A 10,027-nucleotide genomic window follows, 5' to 3' on the forward strand; every position below is an offset into this window, starting at 1 on the left:
TAAATATTAAGAAAATAGGGCAGTTCTAGGACATCAGTTATTAGGAAAATAATCCTTATTACTTTGGCAGACTATGACACATTTAGTTGTTTAAGAAATTTAAATTATCATCTTTCTGTTCATAGGTCAGAAGTCCAACACATGCCTCAGTCAACCAGAAGTATTGCAGTGACAGCTCCTGTTTGCTTTTCTAACTGATATTCTACCTCTGGATTCTTCCAGAGGTCTAAAGGTGTGCATCATCCACCTCAAACAAGTCATGCTGACTCTGTTCTTTCCCCCACACTCACATATTTTTCTGACTGCTCTCTCATTGAGAGTCTTAGGAGATTTCTTTGGACACAAATAAATAATGTGGAGGATTATATCTGTCTTGGTGAGGCTTTCTATTGCTATGAAGAGATACCATGATCATGGGAACTTTTATAAAGGAAAACACTTAACTGGAGTGGCTCACAATTTCAGAAATTTAGTTGATTATCACCATGGCAGGACAACGAAGACTGCAGGCAAACATGGTGCTAGAGCAAGGGCTGAGATGCCTACATCTTGAAATGCAGGCTATAGGAAGTGGTCTAGTTTCGCACTGAGGGAAGCTGGAGTAAAAGAGAACTCAAAGCCCACGCCTACATTGACACACTTCCTCCATCAAGGACAAAACTAATTCAACAAGGCCAAGCCTCCTAATAGTGGGGTTCCCTTTGGAGCTCATTTTATTTCAAACTATCATATCTCCCTAGCCTTAAATCTGAGATCAACAACTTTAATTCCACATGCAAGCCCAAGTGCAATGGAATATGCATTCTTTCTCATGTATCTTAGAAATCCATTATCTGCCTACTCCACTTGTAAAAATAAGGCAGCTTGAAAATAGGCACCATTTAACAGGAATGGTATTTTCATTCAGCAGATTATATCATAAACTCGCACTCAGGAAACTGGCTTTTTGAGGCAATTTGAGGACTCATCACAGCTGTTCATCGTCTTCATTCAGAGTTTGGCTGGGATTTCTATAGAAACTTCAGAGCTTTAGGTTATCCTTGCTGATTCACATGCTTCCCTGAAGTTTGAACACTATAAATTTAGTCTATTACACATAAACTGTATAATCCATGCAGGCCTCTCTGGTGGGTGTTTATACATTTGGTTTAATCCCCAGTAATGGGAAAAAATTAGATACCACAATAATCTATCTATATAGGATTCTTATGTCTTGCTAACCAAATACTATCTAGACTTAAACAATTTTTATGGGAAATAGAAAATTTAGATGACAATCTGTTATGATATATTATGCAGGTGGACAATGATAGATAGAAAATAGTATTGCTGAGACCTGACTACAGAACAAATTTTAACTTGTGGCTTCCAAAAGAAATCTAATCATTGACTTTTAGGTGGTGTTATACTTTAATTGACTTAGAAGACTATGATAAGGGCACGAGATAGTAACTTCTACTTTAACACAAGTATAACTTAAGTGTTTCTTTCAGAAAATGAACTGAGTTTAGGGGCACATGCTTGTAATCCTATCCTTTGAAAATAGGAGACAAATGACAGGAGCTCAAGGCTAGATTGCACTATATAACAAAATGGAGGTCAGTCTGGACCACAGGAGACTTTGTCACACAGAAAGAAAAGAAGAATAAAGTAAGGAAGAAAGAAAGAAAAAGAAACTAATTAAGCTGAGAGAGTCCCTTCCATCCCTCTTTTTACTAAAGTGTTGGATACTATCTTTGAAAAAAAAATATCACTTATCAGGGTAGGGCCATGGAGATTAGGAAAATAGTAAAGAGTATGAAGATGTGAGTGAAATTAATAAAATAGAAAGCAGGACAGTAACTGGAGGGAGCTCTAGTGAATACTGAAATCTGCTCATATATAGTTTCTAATTGTTAAAATACCCCTGACCCCTAAAGGTAGGAATAAGATAAAAACAAATAAACAAAATGCATTAACGTGATACAAGAAAATGAACATACCAATGGAAGGTAAACAGTTTGTTTCTGAGATATGGTAAGTAATGCTCACACCTTAAACTAAACAATTTGTAGACAAACCATTCCCTGGGTGGAATCCATTATTATCTCCTTAAAAGAGCAGGAACTTAGTTAGATCCTTAGACTTTTGTTTGAGGCAGAAACAGACCTACTTCTCTATTCCTGAAATACATGGTCTGGATATTAGCCATACCTGTTGGCAATAACCTCGAGAGAGCAGAACTCTCTGTTCTAAATCTAGGTGGAACCTTTGTTTCAGGTGAAAAACAACTTTGAAGGAAGAGAGGTAAATTCCAACTCTCTGACCTTTTGTCAAGTTGGAAATAGGCTCACATTTTTGGGTCTCCACACTCTAGTCTTATTTCACTTTGTGGTTCACCCTGTGTTGGGAGCCACCGTTTTTGCTGTGACTTCTGTCACCATGCTAGCTGTGGCCAGGTTGTAAGTTCCAGGGTAAGGCTTGAAGATTAAAAAATTTAGGTAGGAGGAACAGAGATAAGAAAACAACACAGAGACAGAGGATAGTATCAGGAGGGCAATGCAGGGAATCATGAATGCTGACTTCTTGTTCTGACTTCTGAGTTCTAAATTTACTCATATTGAATTTTCCATATACTTTTATACCTCAATATAAAAGAGGGGAAGAAGGCAAACGACTGCTTTAAAATGATATGAAGGACAACTAGAAGTTACTTGCTTCAATACTTTGAGACATCAAGCCATTAATTCTTGAGAAATGTATTTGATGTTTGGGGCAGTGAAAACACCCTAGACCAGGAATCCTGCAGGCAGTCACTCATTAAGTCAAAGCTCATATTTCAAAAGAAGGAGCAAAACCGTGTTTGTCTTCCCTGAACTTGTTCAGGGTGGAGTGGATCTACCTCCATAGGCCAAGTGTGTGAGTGAGAGAATGAACACTGTACCACAAAAGGTATGTGTCAAGTGTTTGTGAGAGTGAGAAAACACTGTACCCACAGCAGGTATGTGTGAAGTGTGTGTGTGAGAGAGAACACTGTGCCCACAGCAGGTATCAGCAGGTATATGTGAAGTGTTTGTGTGTGTGTGTGTGTGTGTGTGAGAGAGAGAGAGAGAGAGAGAGAGAGAGAGAGAGAGAGAGAGAGAACACTGCGCCCACAGTGGGTATGTGTGAAGTGTGTGTGTGTGTGAGAGAGAGAGAGAAAGAGAGAGAGAGAGAGAGAGAGAGAGAGAGAGAGAGAGAGAGAGAGAACACTGTGCCCAAAGCAGGTATGTGTGAAGTGTGTGCGTGAGAGAGAACACTGTGCCCACAGCGGGTATGTGTGAAGTGTGTGTGTGAGAGAGAAAACACTGTGCTCACAGTGGGTATGTAATTCACCAACCTCATTTATTAACAGACAACAAATGCTATCTTGGCAGCATGTGAGATCATCATCCCTGGGAGATAGGCCATACAGCTGACAGGCAAAAGGGCTAGAGGGAGCACTGTGTCTGAGCTGGGCACACCAAAGTTGTGTCCATATCTCAGAGAGTCAGGGGGCCTTGAACCTGCCTTTAGCACAGCATCCAAACTGCTGGAAGATGGGCTTCTGAGTTGGAATGTCCAGCTGAAGCCCAGTGAGGGCTCTCACAGATATTCCCTCTGGGTTTCCACATACCTGTCTTCTGCTTTCTGTGGTACTGGCTTGATGTGCATCATCAGAGACTAAAAACATATAACATGGCCATTTCAGAAGCCTTATGCCTGTCCTTTCTGTCCAATGCTGTGGCAGCCAAGGTCACCTGCTGGGATGACAGTGGGCTTTGGTGCCTCAGGATTGTTGGGGACAGTGGAGTCACCTCTAAGACTGAAACTGGAGAAAATTTCACTGTCACTTTTTGTCAACAGGTTTAGGGGTTGAAGGGGGATGTCATCTGTGGGGTTCTTTCTTGGGAGTGGAACCTGGCCACCTTTGTCCTGGCCTCTGAGTGTGAGTCTTCTTAGCACGTACGCAGGCAGCTGGCTGACCTTGTTGGATCGCATTTCTGTCCTTTTGGAGGATGAAGGCTTTTTAAAGACTTCACAGATGACCTGGTCGTCCTGGTTCCACCAGTGCTGCAGTGGATACACAGGGATGGGCAGCAGAGCCAGGACGCTGAGGAAGGGTGATCCAGCCCAGGACTATCTTCTGGTAAGGCTGCTTCACTTCCTGGCTCTGGAGACAGGGACAGTGGACCACAGGGGGAAGGGCTCAGTCCGGGTGCAGTGTCCCCAGGTCCCCAGGGCAGGAGATACAGGTGAGGACTCAGTCTGAATACTCTGGGAGCAGGGTTCCCCAAGTCCTGGAGGTAGGAGATGCAGGATGGGGGGCTGAGTCTATGTGCTTGGGGTTTGGGGTCTCCAGGTCCCTAAGTGTAAGAGCCACAGGGTGGGGTGCCAGGTCCCCAGGGCATACCATACTGTCATTCCAGGAGATGTAGTAGAGATTTTTCCTGTGGTAGAGATTCAGGAAGTAGATGGCGAGCAGCACCAGCAGAGCTGGCAGGGTCACGTAAGTCCACAAGAAGGTGAAGGGTGCCCACACCAGGCGGCCCAGCTGGTAGAACATCTCAGCCCTGAACCTGGATGAAGGAGGCAGCCATCAGGACGTAAGGCCTGGGCATACCTGGGCATAGGTAAACCTTCTATCTCCAACTCTTGGAAACTCCTGATGCTTAGTGTGGGGGACCAGGCCTCCCTGGCTCTGGACCATGTTTTGTTACCCATGAGAATCGTTCAGTCCACAGATTGTACCATCACGGCCCTTGGCCTGCAGAGCACTTAGGAATGCATCTTCCTGGAGGATCTGCCCACTCTCTGAGGACTTTGACTCCTGTGCAGTGCCTCTGCCCCCTGAAGGCCTAGAATAGATTGGATAGCTAAGCCCTCCCCTGCCAGGGACTGGAAATTACCTCCTGATTCCATAGACAAAAGCTAGAGAAAGGTTCTGGAGCACCACCATAGGTGGTCATCAAACAGGAACACCACATAGCTGCTGGAACAACTGGAGAGGACAAGGCTGCCCAGAAGTCCTCCCAAGCAGACAGTCACTAAGGGTGGAAGTGAATGGGGTACACTGGGTGTTGTGAGCTGGGGAGTCCATGTGACCCCGGGATGCTTCAAGTGAGGTAAGTGAGAGGAAGATTACAAGGTAAGGGCTTTTGTACCTGGTATCAGCTTGGGATACTTCTCGAAGGTTGGGATGTTTCTCTGCAGAGGAAGCACAATACTCTCCAGGAGCATTGTCAGTATGGCCAGACCCATGATGACAAGGGCAATGAAAAACATGATGGCCCAGAAAGAGGAACCAGGAAACAGCGAGATGACTTGAGAGAAGGCCACGTATGCCAGGCCAGGGCCCTCCATGAACTGTGGGGAGAAGAGCTCTAAGGCAGGGCAGGGTCTGGATGGATGGGGTTGGGAGAGTACTTCATTAGTCATGTCTGCCACTCAGCGTGGAAATCGAGGAGGTTAAAGTGTTCAAAGTGTTTCTCCTTGAATGTCCTGAGTGACATTCATTTTCTGGGTCCCTTGAAATGAGTTACAATGTAGCTGTGGCACATAGATGTGGAGGGGAGCCAAGATCAGAACTCTTGGCTGCGGGGAGGCCGCCAGACCAGCCTCCTTGACAAACATACCTTTTCCTTCTGTACCAGGATGCTGCAGGGTGGGGAGAAACGGACCACATCCGCCTGGAGTTGACTGGGGAGCTGACTGATCCAGTCCATGTATTCTACTGGAGGCTTATGAATGATGCCTTGGGGGAGGCCAGGCAGCCTGGGACAGCACACCTTTGATTATCAGATTGACCAGATTGTTGACACTCCTGCTAGTGTCGGAAGAGAAAAGAAGACGATAGAGAATGGTCTGGATCTCCAAGCATCACCAACCAAGGAGGAGGAGAATTGCTTACAGATGTACGCTATCATGGCTCTGGAAGTCCATGGTTGGGGGCTCCGTGTGAGTGTGTGTGTGTGATATATGTGATGTGTGTGGTGTGATGTATGTGATGTATGTGTGTGTGGTGTGTGATGTATGTGATGTGTGTGGTGTGTTTTTGTGTGTGGTGCGATATATGTGATGTGTATGGTGAGTGTGTGATGTGTGTGGTGTGGTGTGTGGTGTGTGTGTGTGTGTGGTTGTATGTGATATGTGTGTGTGTAAGTGAGCCACCCCAGTTAAATGTTTTCTTTACAAGAGTTGCTGTAGTCATGGTGTCTCTTCATAGCAATAGTAACTGGAGCTAAGACAGTGTCTAAGACATGAAGGCCCCGAAACACAGCGTTAGTCAAGTCCTTTTCATTAGTGCCTAGTATTCCATTAGTTGGATGGTTATGCTAACTTTTTTATGAAATCTTGTTGCTAGGGTCTCAGATTGCACTTCCACGTTTACCTACAGGTAGAAAATGGTCAGTCATCATTTGGGTCACTGAACTCAGATGTCTGTCAGTGGGTGAGCAGCGGCCATGGAATCCCCATGCAAGTGATTTGATTGTGAGAAGTACTTGTCTCCAAAGGCAGTGGCATGAATTTACACACCCACCAACAAAGCACAAGGCTTCCTCTAGCTTCCCTGCACACTGGCTCTCACAGTTTCGGCCGGAATCTCTGAGTCTGTAGCTGACAGTCATCGCAGCACGTGTGCAGTGTGGTCTCGCTGCAGCCTTACCTTCAGCTTCTCAGGTACAAGCTGGGTGTGGTGGCACATGCCTGTCACCTCAGCATTCAAGAGGACTGGGGGGGGCAGAAGTTCAAGGTCATCCTTAGCTACACAGACAGATCAAGGCCAGCTTTGGCAACATGACACCCTGACTTTAAAAAAAAAAACAGGTGGTGGTAATGCATGCCTTTAATCCCAGCGCTCAGGAAGCAGAGGCAGGTGGATCTTTGAGTTCGAGGCCACCCTGGTCTATAGAGTAAGTTCCAGGACAGCCAGGGCTTCAGAGAGAAACCCTGTCTCAAAAAAACAAAACAACTCAAAAGAGTTAGACCCATGAGATAGTTTTGTGGACAGATCACTTGCCATTCAAACTCGGAGTCTGATCTCTGAACCACACAAGAGAGAAGCAGACTCCACAAAATTGCGTTCTGACCTCCACATGCATGCCCAGACTTGCAGGTGCACATAGGCACCAAGCAAACAGACAGACAGAAATTGCTGCTAACCCTTGACATCCTAACTAGAAGGAAAACTGTTAAGCCTCTGAATGCTACAGCAATGAAACAAAAGAGCAAGGAGAGGCTTGTGGGAGGACTCGGAAGGAAGGGAGGGGGAATTACATGACAATATCTCAAAAGATAAAAGAAATAATTCAAAGTGTATAAGAAAATTGGTGTATACAAAACAAATTCCAGTTCTGTGCCCATTGTGATGGCACATACCTTTATTATCTTGTGTGTATGGTTGTTTTGTCTTCATGTATGTGTCTGTTTGTCTACCTTGTGTGGGCAATGTCCTCAGAGGCAAGAAGAGGGTGTTGGATCCCCGGGCTGGAACTATATAGATGGTTGGAAGTCAACATGTGGGTGCTGAGTACTGAACCCAGGGTCCTATGGAAGAGCAGCAAGTTTGCTTGTTTGTTTTGGTTTCTTGAGACAGGGTTTCTTTGTGTAGCCCTGGCTGTCCCGGAACTCGCTCTGTAGATCAGGCTGGCCTTGAACTCAGAGAAACAACTGCCAGGGCCTCCAGAGTGTGCCACCACCGCCTGGCTGCTGTCAGTGTTCTTAACCACTGAGCAATCTCTCTAGTCCTGGCACACACCTTTAACCCCAGCACTGGGAGGCAGAGACAGGCGGATCTCTACGAATGTAAAGCCAGCTTGGTCTACAGAGTGAAGTACAGGCCAGCCATGGATAGACAGTGAGATCTTGTCTCAAACAACAAAAACAAAACAAAACAACAACAAAAATAAACAAATACACCCCAGTATCTGGCTACACCTAGAAAAAAAAAGCAGAGTGACTGGGCAAAGCGCAAACACTTGGTGCTTCGCAACTCAAACACAGCCCATGCCAACAGCCATCGTGGCAGCTGTGACATCATGGCAAGCTGTAACAGCAGCCTTGCGGGTTAAATAAGCAACTTGAAAATGATCCTTGGCTTCATCTGCAATTTCTAGAACTGTCCTCTTCCGTTAGTCAGTGGTTGTTTACTCTGAGGATGAGGTGAAGTGGGGTTCAACGGAAGGGTCTGACCGACAGGACTGTGGTGCTGAAGGGGAGCTGAGGAGAAAAAGCTTCTGCTAGCATTGCCACGTTGTGCCACTCACTTCTCAACACAGCTGAACCCGCTGGTTGGGTCCAGAAGCCCAGCACCAGAAAGATGATGGCCGTGCTCAGCAACGTCATCACCAGGTTGGCCATAAAGGAGGCCAACTTGATGTAGTTGTCACCTCTAGTCTGGTAGGAAGAGAAAGTGATGATGGTGCCCATGCCAAGGCCGAGGGAGTAGAGCACATAGCCTCCAGCCTGACGCCTTGTGTCCAGCGATGGCAAGATAGAGAGCTGTGGAGGAGAGGGTTCCCAAGTGAGGTGAGGCTAACAGAGCAACGAACCTGGGAGGCCTGGGAAGTGAGGTAGAGGGACTCGCCTTTATGGTTACCAGGTGCCTGAGGCTAGCCATCACTCCTGGCAGGAAGAGACTGTGGATGAGGAAGCAGCAGAGGAGGACATAGGGGAAGAATATGGAGAAAATCAGCATCTAGGCAGGTAGGTCACAAGAAGCAGAAGAAGGAAGATAGAGAAAACATTAGTAAGGTTGAAGGTTGGCAGGACTCTATGAGGAGGAGGGAGGTGCTGGGGAGGGGTGCTGGAGAGTGAACCAGTCAGTGGGAGATGAACAAGGAGGACAGTGCCTAAGGAAAGACACCAAAGGTTGACCTCTGGCCTCCGCAGACTTGTGCAGACCCGCTGCACACACAAAGGGTTATGTATGACAGGAGCATCTCAGCACCCACCCCAATGTGACCCACACTCCCAAACTGCCCAGAATCATGTTCCTGGATCCAGTCTCTTATGTTTCTGTTCTGCCCTTTTACCTGTGTATCCTGCTAATTCCACTCCTTCTCGCTGTCCACCTTGTTCTGAGACAGGTCTCACTGCCCTGGAGCACACTGATTAGACTAGGACCCTGGATTCTCCTGTCTCCACCACCCCAGTTCTGGGTTCCAAGGATCCCTTTCTGTCTGATCTTACACATGGGTGCTGGAGACCAAACTCGGGCCCTCGAGCTTCTGTGTCTTTTGTTTGTTGTAGAAGGAGCTGCAAGCCAGCTCCCGGCCGCCTGGCTAGCTTATGCCCCAAAATAACAACACACAGATTATATTCTCTTAAACACTGCCTGGCCCATTAGTTTCAGCCTCTTATTGGCTAACTCTCACATCTTGATTAATCCATTTCTAATAATCTGTGTAGCACCATGAGGTGGTGGATTACCAGGGAAGATTCAGCATGTCTGACCTGGTGGCTGGCTCCATAGCATCTGACCTCACTTCCCTTCATCCCAGCATTCTATTCTGTCTACTCCACCCACCTATGTTCTGACCTATCAGGCCAAGCAGTTTCTTTATTAATTAACCAATAAAAGCAACAGATAGGCATATGACCATCCTCCACCATTTCCCTTTTTTTCTGTTTAAACAAAAAAGAAAGGCTTTCACTTTAACATAGTAAAATTACATATAACAAAACAGTTATCAAGCAAGGATTACAGTTACAATATTTATATCTATTTTATCTTTTATCGTAACTAAGGAAAACTATAACTATCCTTTCTTCAACTCCATCAAAGACTCCAGAAGGATATATTACCTAAGCAAACAAGAAGTAAGAAACTTCCAAAACTCTAGAAATGACAGAGACATCTCGCTGCCTGCACAGTCACCCAAAGTTCCTCTGTACCGTTGGGGCATCAGTCGTCAATCTTCAGGCCCATAGTATCCAGCAGACTTTTCCATGAAGCAGGAAATTTCAAAGACAGTTCAGTCACTATCTGCTGTGTCCTGCAGAATGTCTTGAAGACTCTTTCATGAAT

General features: G+C 45.8%; 1 pseudogene; it reads right to left on the reverse strand.

The window, feature by feature from the left end:
* Window positions 1-3,714: 3,714 nt before the first annotated feature.
* On the reverse strand, window positions 3,715-8,695 carry LOC126492756 (orphan sodium- and chloride-dependent neurotransmitter transporter NTT5-like; annotated as a pseudogene).
* Window positions 8,696-10,027: the final 1,332 nt, after the last annotated feature.

Source organism: Alexandromys fortis, unplaced genomic scaffold (genome assembly GCF_014885135.2).
Source record: "Alexandromys fortis isolate MF-2015 unplaced genomic scaffold, M_Fortis_MF-2015_v1.1 scaffold_270, whole genome shotgun sequence".
Lineage (NCBI taxonomy): Eukaryota > Metazoa > Chordata > Mammalia > Rodentia > Cricetidae > Alexandromys > Alexandromys fortis.